The sequence below is a fragment of the Carcharhinus amblyrhynchos genome, chromosome 30, assembly GCF_965287045.1.
Source record: "Carcharhinus amblyrhynchos chromosome 30, sCarAmb.v2.hapA, whole genome shotgun sequence".
Taxonomy (NCBI): domain Eukaryota; kingdom Metazoa; phylum Chordata; class Chondrichthyes; order Carcharhiniformes; family Carcharhinidae; genus Carcharhinus; species Carcharhinus amblyrhynchos.
The window spans coordinates 3,762,477-3,778,568 of NC_137353.1; the positions used below are offsets into that span (position 1 = coordinate 3,762,477).

The 16,092-nt window shown below is 45.1% G+C and overlaps 1 protein-coding gene across 2 annotated transcripts in view; it reads left to right on the plus strand.

Moving 5' to 3' along the window:
* LOC145360047 (tumor necrosis factor receptor superfamily member 5-like) overlaps positions 1–16,092 on the plus strand; it is a 179,267-nt gene that overhangs the window by 113,537 nt on the left and 49,638 nt on the right. Inside the window, exon 2 of one of the 2 annotated variants that reach the window (XM_080214953.1) lies at positions 11,336–12,225. The exons of the other annotated variant lie outside the window; for it this stretch is intronic. The gene's annotated coding sequence lies outside the window, so the exon portion shown is untranslated. The remainder of the gene's footprint in view (positions 1–11,335; positions 12,226–16,092) is intronic. 2 annotated transcript variants of the gene reach the window in all.

The following is a 16,092-nucleotide window of genomic DNA, read 5'->3' on the forward strand; positions in this document are numbered from 1 at the left end:
GCCTTCAAAGGTATTACACATTAGCAGAGGGGTCAATTTCTTGGAACCAAGGAGCAGGAGACTTCGGTGGGATTTGAGGAAAAATACTTTCACCCAGAGGGTGGTGGGAAAGTGGAATTCATTGTCTGCAGGGATGATAGAGGCAGAAACCCTCACAATTAGATGAGCCTTAGAAGTACTATAGCATACAAAGCTATAGATCAAGAGGATTAGAATAGAAATGTGCTTGATGGCGGGAGCAGACACGATGGGCCAAAGAGCCTCTTTCTTTGCCAGTAATGGTGACTGTGTAACTATCACTGATTGTTGTAGAAACCCACCTAATGTCCTTTAGGGAAGGAAATCTGCCTTACCCAGTCTGACCCATTTAGGATTCTAGACCCACAGCAATGTGATTCAATGAAATGGCCAAGCAAGCCACTCAGTTCAAGGGTAATAAAGGATTGCCTAACAGTTCTGGCCTTGTCAGTGGCTTGGCTGATGGTGAGAAGGGCACTCCCCATAAGATCCTTTATGCACGCTCGAGGTCTCAACATCACCATATGCTGCCCTCGAAGTGGCTGCGGGGGTGATGAGAAAAACTGCAGCATGCGACGGTGCAGAGGGACCTCGGGGTCCTTGTGCATGAGTCGCAAAAACCCAGCTTGCAGGTGCAGCAGGTGGTCAGGAAGGCGAATGGGATGCTGGCCTTCATAGCGAGGGGGATTGAATATAAAAGTAGGGAGGTCTTGCTGCGGCTGTATAGGGCATTGGTGAGGCCGCAGCTGGAGTACTGTGTGCAGTTTTGGGCGCCGTACTTACGCAAGGATATTTTGGCCTTGGAGGGAGTGCAGAGGTGGTTTACTAGGCTGATGCCGGAGTTGAGGGGGTTGAGCTATGAGGAGAGGCTGAATAAACTAGGCTTGTACTCGTTAGAGTTTAGAAGAATGAGGGGAGATCTCATTGAGATGTATGAGATGATGAATGGGATGGATAGGATAGAAGTGGAGAGACTTCCCGCTCAGAAAGGATAGTAGGACTAGGGGGCACAGCCTCAAGATAAAGGGGGGGCGGTTTAGAACGGAGTTGAGGAAGAACTTCTTCACTCAAAGGGTGGTAAATCTCTGGAATTCTCTGCCCGTTGAAGTGGTGGAGGCTACCTCGCTAAATATTTTTAAGACGCGGGTTGATGGGTTTTTGATAAGAGAGGGGATTTAAGGGTTATGGGGAGAGGGCGGGAATGTGGAACTGAGCCACGACAGATCAGCCATGATCTTATTGAATGGCGGGGCAGGCTCGAAGGGCCAGATCGCCTACTCCTGCTCCTATTTCTTATGTTCTTATGAGACGGTCACACACCTTCATGTGGAATGTGCTTATGCAAAGAAGGTCTGAAGTGAGATGCAGTGGTATTTGTTGAGGTTCGTCCCGAGCAGCTTGGTGACACCGGACTGTGTGCTGTATGGGCTGTTTCCAGGGACGCACACTGAGACAAATATCAACTGCTGCTGGAGGGTCATCAACTCAGTGAAGGACGCACTTTGGTCCGCCTGAAACTTGCTGATCTTCCAGTTGAAAGATTTGTCCTCGGTTGAGTGTTGCAGACTGGCATATTCCAATTTCCGGGATTGCGTGCTGACGGACGTGCTCGAGCTTGGGTCTGCTGCTGCAGAGGCACAATGGGGAAAGGCTACACTGTAAAGCCTTTCAACTGAGGCAGACCAAGGGCCTGGTAACTGCAGAATACCCTCGGCCTGCGTAACTGTGTGCCAATCTGAAAAATAACAGGATGTGGTAAAATCTGAGGCAAGTATATCGTTTTAATCAATGAAATATAATGAATGTAATGTCTTGTAAATAAGCATAGTATTTTACTGGAAAAATGATTTTTTGCACTGTTTGTAATTTTTCGATCTGTCGATTTGCAGTAGTTTATTTCAGAGTTTTATGAATAAAGCATGTTTTTGAAATTAAAAAAAACAGTTCTGGCCTTGTCAGCAACATCCACATTGTAAGAAAAAAACTTTAAACTTAGAACAAAGAACAAAAACAGCCCGGGAAACAGGCCCTTCGGCCCAATGGGCCCGTGCCGCCATTTCAACATTACCAGGCCCCCCTCCACCCATGACCCTTATCTGTTGTTTATGGCATTCCACACTGAGGGAAACTAATTTAGGGATAATTTATTACCTCCAATCAGCCTAATAGCACATCTTTGGGGTGTGGGAGGAAACCGGAGCACCCAGAGAAAACCCACACAAGCACGGGGAGAATGCGCAAACTCCCACAGACATTGGCCCTAATCCATGTGCCTGCACAGCAAACAGTGATAGTCACTGAGCTGTCATGTTGCCCAGCATCTTGTCCAGTTTAAGCACGCACTAACAACATGAAGCACTAGGCTACTCTCAAACATTCAACTGCAGCCCCAGTACGACCCATCGCGTGTATGCCCCTCGGACAACAAGGCGGACCGACTTAAAACCAGTGAATTAAAAGAGAAAAACATTAGTATCGTACCACATCCTTTTACATTACCAGGGACATCCCAATGCTAATGAGTTTTATTTAAAACAATCTCCTATATCCTCCCATCTCCAACCCACTCATGTGCCTGTCTAAGTTACTCTTAAACAACTCCAGCGTGCCTGCCTCCACCACCTTACTTGGCAGAGCATTCCATACCCCCACTACCCTCTGTGTGAAAAACTTCCCTGTAATATGTGTTATACCTCACACTAAGCCCGTGGCCCCTCGTACGGTCTGTCTCCAACACAGGAAATAGCTTACCTCTGTTTACTCTGTCTATACCTTTCATAATCTTATATACCTCTATTAGATCCCCCCTCAGTCGCCGTCTTTCAAGGGAAAACAGCCCCAATTTGCTCAATCTTTCCTCATAACCCAGCCCTTCTATACCAGGCAACATCCTGGTAAACCTCCTCTGCACTCTCTCCAGAGTCTCCACATCCTTCCAATAGTAATTGGTTATGGTAGGGGTTATTAAATAAGGGTTAGAACCTCGGGAGACACCGGAAAGGCAGGCTTGTGATTAACGTTTTTGTCTTTTTATTCCGCAGGTGGAGGTCCACCTCGTTGTCAAACGAGGGGCATGCACACGGTGGGTCGTGCGTGGGCTGCTCTTGGAGGTTCCGGGAGTGGCCTAGTACTTCGTGTCGGTGTGTGTGCTTGATCCTGGACCGGTAGACGGGCGCCGCAACAGCTCGGTGACTAGCACTGCTGGCTGTGCAGATACATGGATTTGGGCCTGTGTCTGTGGGAGTTTGTGCATTCTCCCTGTGGTTGCGTGGGTTTCCTCCGGGCGCTCCGGTTTCCTCCCACACCCCAAAGATGTGCTCTTAGGCTGATTGGTTTTACCAAATTGACACTATTCTCCCCTGAATCTGGCTAAGTCAGGGGTTCTATTTGTAGATACGCAGGGTAGAATAGGTGTAGGGTGTTGCGGCGGCGCGGGCTTGTTGGGCCGAAGGGCCTGTTTCCCTTGCTGGGTTGTTCTTTGTTCTTTGTAGTAAGGCGACCAGAACTGGACGCAGTATTCCAAATGCGGCCTAACCAACGTTCTATACAACTGCAACATTAGACTCCAGCTCTTATACTCTATACCCCTCCCTATAAAGGCTAACATACCATAGGCTTTCTTCACAACCTTCTCCACTTGTACTGCCACTTCAAAGACTTGTGCGCTTGCACCCCCAGGTCCTGCTGCATTTCTATACTCTTTATAGGCTTACCCTTTATCATATAACTCCCCCCTAAATTATTCTGGCCAAAATGCATCACCTCACATTTATCAGGATTAAACTCCATTTGCCATATATCTGCCCAGTATACCAGCCTAAGAATATCCCGTTGTATTGCCAGACACTGCTCCTCACTGCCCGCCAATCCAGCCATCTTAGTGTCATCTGCAAATTTGCTGATCACACCACTTACTCCCTCTTCCAAGTCATTTGTATACACTACAAAGAGAAGAGGTCCCATTATTGAGCCCTGCAGCACACCACTAGTGACAGACCTCCAGCTAGAAAAGGACCCCTCCACTACTACTCTGCCTCCTCTTAGCAAGCCAGTTCTCAACCCATCTAGATACCTGGCCTTGTATCCCATGAGCCTTAATCTTTTCTACCAACCTACCATGAGGGACTTTGTCAAACGCCTTACTGAAATCCATATAGACGACATCAACGGCTCGTCCTTCATCGACCGTTTTTGTCACCACCTCAAAAAATTCTACCAGATTTGTAAGGCAAGACTTCCCCTTTACAAAGCCATGCTGCGTATCCGCACCTGCGCAAGGATATTTTGGCCCTGGAGGGAGTGCAGAGGAGGTTTACTAGGCTGATACCGGAGTTGAGGGGATTGAGCTATGAGGAGAGGCTGAATAAACTAGGCTTGTACTCGTTAGAGTTTAGAAGAATGAGGGGAGATCTCATTGAGACGTATAAGATGATGAATGGGATGGATAGGATAGAGGTGGAGAGACTCTTCCCGCTCAAAAAAGACAGTAGGACTAGGGGGCACAGCCTCAAGATAAAGGGGAGGCGGTTTAGAACGGAGTTGAGGAGGAACTTCTTCACTCAAAGGGTGGTGAATCTCTGGAATTCTCTGCCCGTTGAAGTGGTGGAGGCTGCCTCGCTAAATATTTTTAAGAAGCGGGTTGATGGGTTCTTGATAAGAGAGGGGATTAAGGGTTATGGGGAGAGGGCGGGAAAGTGGAACTGAGCCACAACAGATCAGCCATGATCTTATTGAATGGCGGGGCAGGCTCGAAGGGCTAGATGGCCTACTCCTGCTCCTATTTCTTATGTTCTTATGTGTCCTTAATCAGATCGCAACGCTCTAAGTGCTCACACATCCTATCCCTAAGAATCTTGTCCATCAACTTGCCTACCACTGATGTCAAACTCACCGGCCTATAGTTACCCGGGTTATCCTTCCTACCCTTTTTAAACAGCAGTACCACGTTCGCTATCCTCCAGTCCTCTGGGACCTCACCTGTGTCCAAAGAAGAGACAAAGATTTGCGTCAGAGGCCCAGCAATTTCAACTCTCACCTCCCTAAGCAGCCTAGGATAAATGCCATCAGGCCCCGGAGATTTATCAGTTTTAATGCTACCTAAAAGCCCTAACACTTATTCCCTGGTAATTGATAGTTCCTTCAACTTGAGCCGATCCAGGTCCCTGACTGCCCTGAGAAACATCCTCATTGACAAGAATGTGCTATTAAGCATCTCAACATGGTGGCTTCTCCCTATTAATCTCTTTTTCCCATTATTCCATATCCCAATTAAACCACTTAAAGAAATCAGGTGGGCTAAAAGAAGACATAAGGTTGTTTTGGCAGTCAAGGTGACGGATAATCCTAAGAGCTTTTACAGGTGTATTAAGAGCAAAAGGATGGTAGGATAAAATTGGTCCTTTTGAAGATCAGAGTGGTTGGCAGTGTATGGAACCAAAGGAAATGGGGGAGATAGTAAATGGGTTTTTTTGCATCCATATTTACTAAGGAAACTGGAGTCTATGGAAATAAGGCAAACAAGTAGGGGGATCATGGAACCTATACAGATAAAAGGGGAGGAGGTGCTTGCTGTCTTGAGGCAAATCGGAGTAGATAAATCCCCAGGACAGGATAGGGTATTCCCTCGGACCTTGAAGGAGACTAGTGTTGAAATTGCAGGGGCCCTGGCAGTTTTATTTAAAATGTCGGTATCTGTGGGTGAGATGCTGGTTGATAGGCAAATGCCTTGGCTTCCTGCACTGCCTCTCCATAGGGTACGACCTGATCACGTAGCCCTCAGGGATCGCCTCCTTAAAGGGGCCACGCTATCACATACTGGGAAATGCTTCTTCCTTGTCTATCCTATCGATGTCCCACGTATTTCTGTACGCCTCAATCAGGTCTCCCTCAGCCTTCGCTGCTCTAAGGAAAACAACCCGGCCTAACCAGCCTTTCTTCATAGTTGAAATCCTTCAGCCCAGATTAACATCCTGGTTAATATTCTCTGCGCCCTTTCTAGTGGAATTGCATCTTTCCTACAGTGTGGCGACCAGAACTGCACACAGTAATCCAGCTGTGGCCAAACATGTGTTTTCTACAGCTCCATGAATACCTCCCTGCTCTTATATTTTATGCCCTGGTTAATAAAGGCAAGTATCCCATTTGCCTTAACCATTTTATCTACCTGTCCTGCTGCCTTCAGGGATCTTTAGACATGCGCCCCAATGCCCCTTGCCTTGTCTCCCTCCCAGAAAGCAAAACCTCCCGATAGTTTCAATTGCAGATAGGTTTATTTATTTAATTTCAATTCCACCGGCTGCCATGTGTTGGAGCCATTGAAAGGCACCATCCCCCAAATTCTATGACTACCAGTACAGAAAAGGGGTTCACCCACTGCTGCAAGGGACCTTTTGCTCCTCTGAAATATAAATGTTCACCTCCAAGGCCTCATGGTTCATGACCTGCCTCAGCACTTCACTGACCACTTCACTTGATGAAGCTGCCAACCCTCAGATTGGTTCAATTCAGATGTCATTAAGAAATCTGCGTTTTTATATACTTTTTCATTATAATGTCTTTTATCAATGTTTGTGTGAAAGTTTTAATTGCTGGACTGAAAACAGAAAGTGCTGGAAAAGCTCGGCAGGTCTGACAGAATCCAGACCTCTTTGGAACTGCTGGCTTGTGTTCTAGTGGGAGATTACTTCTCGCATTGATTCAGTTAGGTCTAAAACAGGATGTCACACAGTGATTAGGGATAACATGTAGAAAGCTAAGATAAGAGATCACATGACACCAGGTTATCGTCCAACAGGTTTATTTGAAATCACAAGCTTTTAGAGTGCTGCTCCTTCGTCAGGTGAAGTGAGGTGTGCAGGCACAAAATACATAGGTGGAGTGACAATAGCCCGACACTAACAGGTAATCAAGACTGTCAAAGGTTAAGCACAGACAGTGTAGGCCGGATAGAAAACTGGTTGGTAGAGAGGAAATAAAGAACAGGAAATAAGTGCCCCTTTCAAATTGGCAGGCAGTAACTAGTGGGGTGCCACAGGGATCGGTGCTGGGAACCCAGCTATTCACAATATATATTAATAGAACATAGAACACTACAGCACAAACAGGCCCTTCGGCCCACAAGTTGCGCCGATCACATCCATACCTACCAAGCCATAGAACTATCTGTAACTCCCAATCCCATTAAATCCCATGTACTCATCCAGAAGTCTCTTAAAAGACCCCAGCGAGTTCGCCTCTAACACCACCGATGGCAGCCGATTCCACTCACTCACCACCCTCTGAGTGAAAAACTTACCCTTGACATCTCCTCTGTACTTGCTTCCCATCACCTTAAACCTGTGTCCTCTCGTAGCGACCATTTCAGCCCTGGGAAATAGCCTCCGAGAATCCACCCTATCTATTCCTCTTAACATTTTATAAACCTCTATCAGGTCACCTCTCAACCTTTGTCTCTCCAGGGAGAAGAGACTTAGCTCCCTCAACCTATCTTCATAACGCATGCCTCCCAATCCAGGCAACATCCTTGTAAATCTCCTCTGCACCTTCTCAAAAGCTTCCACATCCTTCCTGTAGTGAGGCGACCAGAACTGCGCGCAGTACTCCAAGTGGGGTCTGACAAGGGCCTTATAAAGTTGCAGCATTACCTCCCGACTCCTAAACTCAATCCCTCGATTAATGAAGGCCAGTACACCATACGCCTTCTTGACCACATCCTCCACCTGCAAGGCTGATTTAAGAGTCCAATGGACGCGGACCCCAAGATCCTTCTGCTCCTCAACACTGCTAAGACTCCTACCCTTGATATTGTACTCCTGCATCCCATTGGTCCTGCCAAAATGGACCACTACACACTTATCCGCGTTGAAGTCCACCTGCCATTTCTCTGCCCAGTCTTGTATCCTGTCTCTGTCCCGCTGCAACTCCTGACATCCCTCCAGACTTTCCACAACACCACCAACCTTCGTATTGTCGGCGAACTTACTAACCCATCCCTCCACTTCCTCATCCAGCTCATTTATGAAAATGACAAACAGCAAGGGTCCTAGAACAGATCCCTGGGGCACTCCACTGGTGACTGACCTCCATGCAGAAAGAGACCCATCCACAACCAGTCTCTGCCTTCTGCAGGCAAGCCAGTTCCGGATCCACAAGGCCAAAGCCCCTTGGATACCATGCCCTCTCACCTTCTCAAGAAGTCTTGCATGGGGGACCTTATCAAACGCCTTGCTAAAGTCCATGTAAACCACGTCCACTGCTCTTCCTTCATCAATGTGTTCAGTCACATTTTCAAAGAACTCAACTAGGCTCGTAAGGCACGACCTGCTCTTGACAAAGCCATGCTGACTATTTCTGATCATTCTAAACTTCTCTAAATGCTCATAAATCTTGTCCCTCAGAATCCTCTCCATCAACTTACCAACCACTGAGGTCAGACTCACCAGTCGGTAATTTCCTGGGCTATCCCTCTTCCCTTTCTTGAAAATAGGAACCACGTGCACAATCCTCCGGAACCTGTCCCGTCTCCATCGACAATGCAAAGATCATCGCCGGGGGCTCTGCAATCACTTCCCTCACCTCCCCACAGTAACCTGGGGTATATCCCATCCAGTCCCAGCGACTCATCCATCATGATAGAATTTAAAAGTTCTAACACATCCTCTTTCTTAACCTCCACATACTCAATCTTTTCAGTCTGCCACAAACCTGTAGTACAACCTCCCAGATCACTTTCCACTGTGAATACCGAGGCAAAGTACTCATTAAGCACCTCTGCCATTTGTTTTGGTTCTACACAGACTTTTCCCCCTTCACCTTTTATAGATCCTATCCCTTCTCATCCTTTTACTCTTCACATATTTGTAGAGCGCCTTGGGATTCTCCTTAATCTTACCCACCAAGTCCTTCTCATGACCCCAAATGATTTGGATGAGGGAACAAAATGTGACAGCTCAAAGTTTGAAGATGATACCAAGTTGGGTGGGAGGGTGAACTGTGACGAGGATGCAGAGATCCTTCAGAATGATCAGGATAGATTGTGTGAGTGGGCTAATCAATGGCAGATGCAGTATAATTCAGGTAAATGTGAGGCTATTCATTTTGGAAGCAAAAACAAGAAGGCAGATTACTACCTGAATGGCTGTAAATTGGGAGAGGGGAGTGTGCAGCGGGACCTGGATGTCCTTGTGCGCCAGTCACTGAAGGTAAGCATGCAGTACAGCAGGTGGTAAAGAAGGCAAATGGCATGTTGGTCTTCATTGTGAGAGGTTTTGAGTACAGGAGCAGGAATGTGTTGTTGCAATTATACAGGGCCTTGGTGAGGCCACACCTAGAGCATTGAGCGCAGTTTTGGTTTCCTTTTCTGAGGAAGGATCTCCTTGCTCTTGAGGGAGTGCAACGAAGGTTTACCAGGCTGATTTTGGGGATGGCGGGACTGATGTATCAGGAGAGGTTAGGATTGTTTTCGCTGGAGTTCAGATGAATGAGGGGGGATCTCATAGAGACTTACAAAATCCTAACAGAACTAGACAGGGTAGATGCAGGAAGGATATTCCCGATGGTGGGGGAATCCAGAACCAGGGATCACAGTCTGAGGATTCAGGATAGATGAGTTAGGATGGAGGTGAGGAAACATTTCTTCATCCAAAAAGTGGTGAGCCTGTGAAATTCATTACCACAGGAAGTAGTTGATGCCAAAACATTGAATGTATTCAAGAGGTGGCTGGATATTGCACTTGGGGCGAATGGGATTGAAGGCTATGAAGAGAAAGTAGAATTAGGAAATTGAGTTGGATGATTAGCCATGATTGTAATGGATGGCAGAGCAGGCTTGAAGGGCCACATGGCCTCCTCCTGCGCCTATCTTCTATGTTTCTATAACATGTCTAGGAAGCTAGACATTTATGAAGACAAAGGTTAAAATAAACATTCAGAATGATTAAATGGAAATTGGAACAGTTTAAAATAATTGAATCTGTGGAACGTACCGTTGAATTGTGCAAGCCCCAAATGGTCAGAATACCTAGAATTTGTTAATTGTTGTTCAGGATGTGGCAGATGATCTATTGATGTAACTGAACGGTGAATGGATTATATTGATTGTATTAGGAATGGCACAAGTCAGTTGCCTTTACCAAATATGATAGGAGCAATCCTGGATATCAGAACTCGGGAGGGACAGAAAAGTCTCTGTGAAAGACTACAGCATTCACTTCTACAGATTCACAGAGAATAAAAAGAACCAGAAGAGGTCAGACCAGAGCCTGCGAGTGAGCTGCTGGAATACTAAAGGCCATGAGTGACTGGTAAACTAACTATCACCTGGTTGTTAAGTGTTGCTTTATTACGCCCTGATGGAAAGATCATCTTGATTTGAAACTCTCTTCACAGATACTGCCTGACCTCAGAGTCATAAAGGTTTACAGCATGGAAACAGGCCCTTTGGCCCAACTTGTCCATGCCGCCCTTTTAAAAATCCCTAAGCTAGTCTCAGTTGCCCACATTTGGCCCATATCCCTCTATACCCATCATACCCATGTAACTATCTAAATGCTTTTTAAAAGACAAAATTGTACCTGTCTCTACTACTACTTCTGGCAGCTTGTTCCAGATACCTACCACACTGTGTGAAAAAATTGCCCCTCTGGACACTTGTATCTCTCCCCTCTCACCTTAAACCTATGCTCTCTAGTTTTACACTCCCCTACTTTTGGGAAAAGATATTGACTACCTAGCTAATCTGTGTCCCTCATTATTTTATAGACCTCTATAAGTTCACCCCTCAGCCTCCTACGCTCCAGAGAAAAAAGTCCCAGTCTATTCAGCCTCTCCTTATAACTCAAGCCATCAAGCCCCCGCAGCATCCTAATAAACCTTTTCTGCACTCTTTCTAATTTAATAATGTCCTTTCTGTAATAGGGTGACCAGAATTGCACACAGTTTTCCAAGCCTTACCAACGTCTTGGACAACTTCAACAAGACTTTCTAAGTCGTGTATTCAATGTTCTGACCAATGAAACCGAGCACCACCAAATGACTTCTTCACCCTGTCCACCTGTGACTCCACTTTCAAGGAGCCATGAACATGTACTCCTAGATCGCTTTGCTCTGTAACTCTTCCCAATGCCCTATCATTAACTGAGTAAGTCCTGCCCTGTTTCAATCTACTTGCTGAGAATTCCAGCATTTTCTGTTTTTATTCCACATTAAGACAAGTATTAACTGCCTGTGGATGCTGGTAACTTGGCAAAAGTTGCCCTTGGATCTGGAAAACAAAACATACTGATTAAATGTGGCCAACCTGTTTCATTTCCTCTTCCAGAATTTTGTGCTGATTTTTTGTGTCTGCACAAAGACCCAGGGGAAAGGCTACAATTTAGTGAATCCTGCCATCGCTCACCGAGAGGACAGATCCCATGTCAGATCCTCAGTCTGAATGTTTACAAGCAACAACGGAAACAAAAGCTGCAGCTCAGATAGTTTTAAATAAAAATACATTCCAATACCAAACACTTGAATATTTTTGGAAGTTTAAAACCTTAAATGTACCTCCCTGAACCAAAACACAGTCTGTTCAGAATGGTATAAATTTTTCAGGGATTTATTTTGCATTCATGAATAAATTTTCTTTCTGAAAGAAGCAACAATGATTTGATTTATTATTGTCAAGTATTCGTATGCAGTGAAAAGTGTTGTTTCTTGCGTGCTATATAGACAAAGAATACTGTACATAGAAAAGGAAAGGAGAGAATTCAGAATCATAGCTAGGGTGTAGAGGAAGATCAGCTTAATGAGGGGTGGGTCAATTCAAAAGTCTGATGGCAGCAGGGAAGAAGCTGAGTCAGTTGGTACATGTTGTCAGACTTTTGTATCTTTTTCCCAACGGGAGAAGGTGGAAGGGAATGTCTGGGGTGGGTCTAACACTATGTATTCCGTGAGAAATGATTTAATAATTTCTGCCAACTTGGAAGATACAGCGGTCCTGGGGGAGGAGCGATCCAGGGCAGGATTCAATCAACAGTTGAAATCTCTGCCCAGTATCAACCGATATGAATTCAAGTCTGGAAGCAGCACGAAGAACGACCGGAAAATGTTTTCACAGTCCCAGTTTGGGTCATACACGTTGGCTAACATCAGGCGCATCTCATATTATTTACCTGTGACAATGATGTATCGGCCATTTGACTCAAATGACATTGGCTACTACCACGGGTAAGGACTTGCATTATTTATTGCATTTATTTAGATTTGATTTGATTTATTACTGTCACATGTATTAACATACAGTGAAAAATATTGTTTCTTGCATACTATACAATCAAAGCATACCATTCATAGAGAAGGAAAGGAGAGAGTGCAGAATGTAGCGTTACTATCATAGCTAGGGTGTAGAGAAAGATCAACTTAATGCGAGGTAAGTCCATTCAAAAGTCTGACAGCAGCAGGGAAGAAGCTGTTCTTGAGTTGCTTGGTATATGACCTCAGACTTTTGTATCTTCTTCCCAATGGAAGAAGGTGGAAAAGAGAGTATCCGGGGTGCCTGGGGTCCTTAATTAAGCTGGCTGCTTTGCCGAGGCAGCGGGAAGCATAGACAGAGTCAATGGATGGGAGGCTGGTTTGTGTGATGGATTGGGTTACATTCACAACCTTTGTAGTTCCTTGTGGTCTTGGGCAAAGCAGGAGCTGTGATACAACCAGAAAAGAATGCTTTCTGTGGTGCATCTGTAAAGATTGCTCAGAGTCATAGCTGACATGCCAAATTTCCTTAGCCTTTTGAGAAAGTAGAAGCATTAGTGGGCTTTCTTAACTATAGTGTCGGCATGGCGGGGACCAGAACAGGTTGTTGGTGATCTGGACATCTAAAAACTTGAAGCTCTTGACCCTTTCTACTTCATCCTCATTGATGTAGACAAGGGCATATTCTCATTTACGCTTCCTGAAGTTGATGACAATCTCCAGAAGACTTTTGACAAGGTTCCACATAGGAGATTGTTAAATAAGTTAAAAGCCCATGGTGTTAAAGGTATGGGTAGAGGATTGGCTGACTGACAGAAGGCAGAGAGTGGGAATAAAGGGGTCTTTTTCAGGATGGCAGCTGATGACTAATGGTGTGCCTCAGGGGTCAGTGCTGGGACCACAACTTTTCACAATATACATGATTGATTTGGAGGAAGGAACTGAAGGCACTGTTGCTAAGTTTACAGCTGACACAAAGATATGTAGAGGGACAGGTAGTATTGAGAATGCTGCAGAAGGACTTGGACAGGTTAGCAGAGTGGGCAAAGAAGTGGCAGATGGAATACAATGTGGAAAGTGTGAGGTTATGCACTTTGGAAGGAGGAATGGAGGCATAGACTGTTTTCTAAATGGGAAAATGCTTAGGGAAATCAGAAACACAAAGGGACTTGGGAGTCATTGATCAAAACTCTCAAGATTAACGTGCAGGTTCAGTCGGCAGTTAGATAAGCAAATGCAATGTTAGTATTCATGTCAAGAGGGCTAGAATACAAGATAAGTACAAGATTGTGAGACTTCTTACCGTGTTTATCCTAGTCCAACGCTGCCATTTCCACATCGTAGAATACAAAAGCAGGGATGTACTTCTGAGGCTGTATAATGCTCTGGTTAGACCCCATTTGGAGTATTGTGAACAGTTTTGGGGCCCATATCTAAGGAAGAATATGCTGGTCTTGGAAAGCGTCCAGAGGAGGTTCACAAGAATGATCCCTGGAATGAAAAGCTTGTTGTATGAGGAATGGTTGAAGACTCTGGGTTTGTACTCATTACAGTTTCAAAGGTTAAAGGAGGATCTTATTGAAACTTACAGGATACTGCGAGGCCTGGATAGAATGGACATGGAGAGGATGTTTCCACTAGTAGGAAAAACTAGAACCAGAGGGCACAAGCTCAGGCTAAAGGGACGATCCTTTAAAACAGAGATGAGGAGGAATTTCTTCAGCCAGAGAGTGATGAATCTGTGAAACTCTTTGACACAGAAAGCTGTGGAGACCAGGTCATTGAGTGTCTATAAGATAGAGATAGATAGGTTTTTGATTAATAAGGGGATCAGGAGTAATGAGAATGAGAAAAATACCTGCTATGATTGAATGGTGCAGCAGACTCGATGGGCCGACTGGCCTAATTCTGCTCCTATGCCTTATGCTTCCTCTCACAACAGCACCACCTTCCCACTGGAAGCTTTTCTAATGTTGTAGCAATAAACTGGTATCCCCTTACCAAGCTTCATTTCATTTGAGATTGTTGATGCCAGCAGAATACGTCTACCTTTTTCATTTCAATGCTTTTCTGTTGTAATGTTACTTCAGACTGACCACCTCATGTCATTGTCACTGTTTTTTTGCTGGCTAATCCTGACTCCAAATTCCTCTGCATCAGTTGAGAAAGTGTGTGGAATTGACTATGCACCTTCAGGTGAATGAACCACAAAAACTGCATCATAGGCAAAGGCTAATATGCAGGTGTAGCAAGTAATTGGGAAAGCTTATCAAATGTGATTTGTAGCCAAATGGGCCATCTAAAATGGTGTTTTGTAAAGCACTGTGGGACAATTGAGCAAGAAACTAAACTGACAGGCTGCAGTTTAAAGACAGAGACAAACAGGCTGCAACCCTGATGAATGAATAAACAGGATATGGGCCAGCTCCGGGATGAAAGAGACTTTCTGGTCACACTGGGTTGTGTCCTAGACATAAAGGCATCGTGAATCCTTATTTAGGAGGAAGGTATGTGACCTATGTGCCTCCAAAACCTACAGAGATGGCCGCTGGGTTCACACCCAGAGATCGGTGTGGTAGCACCTGATTGGACTCTTATCGATCAGGGTGATCAAGTCCTGATCAATTGATCGGCAATGGCCAAAAAGGGGCGTGAAACCAAATGGCGTATAATGGGTACTGCACAACCAGGAATCTCCCTCTCTCTGACCCCACGAATAAGCTACAACAATGGTGAACATTGCCAGCATGAGGAGAGCCGCCACACCCGAGAAGGAAGGAAGGAAGATCAGAACCAGAGTGCCACACCAGACCAAAGGACCAGACTACACAGACAACTACCAAGACCAGCACGCAGATAAAGGCCAATATCTGCTTGGGTACTTGCCAGTCATGCAAAGTTAAGTCAAGGTCTTGTACTTGAATTCTAGTATTTTCCTGTAGGATAACTTATTGTTGGTCGGGTGGGTGATTATTGATCGTGTGGGTTTAAATAAATATTTGTTGTACTAACAAGACGTCTACTCGTAGTTATTTGTCCACAGTATAAGAGTTAAAACAGACTGTTTATTGTGAGGGTAACTGATTATCCCCAAAAGTAGGCAGGTTATGCTTCAATTACACAGGACCCCAGTGAGACCACATTTGGGGTACTATCTACAGTAATGGTCCCCTTTTTGAAGAGAAATGGAAATGTGTTTGAAACAGTTCAGAGAAGGTTTACCAGCCTAATACCAGGAATGGACAGGTTGACTTATGAGGAAAGGTTGGAGGGGTTAGGTTTGTATTCACTGATGTTTTCAAAGGGGCGTTTGAAATAAGATCCTGAGTGGTCTGGACATGTGGCCCAACTTTTAGCTCTGTCATTCAATGAAATCAGGGCTGAACTTCTGCATAAACCTCACGATCCGTTTCTGTCATTGTATCTCTCGATTTCCTTACTGCCCAAAAATCCATCCACAAGTCTTCAATACATGCAATGATTGAGGATCTAGAGTCCTCTGGGGTAGGGAATTTCAAAAATTCTCCAAATGAGGAATATCCTCTTCATCTCAATCCTGAATAGCTGATCCCTTAACCAGAGATTACAAACACAAGAAGATTCTTCAGCCAGTTGCATCAAAGGGTAGAATCCAGGAACTAAACTGTGTGCAGTTCTTGATTGCTTTAGGTCATGCTGACGAGATTCCTTCCTGCTGTTTAACACTTTAAAATTTGGCTAAGGTCAAGCATCAGATGGAGCCCAAGATGAGGGGAAATGCCTCATCTTGTCGGCTTGGCGCTTCTTTGTCTCTTTTATGAGGACAATGAATTGGATTCAGTTGGATTTTTAATGTGGTTGTGT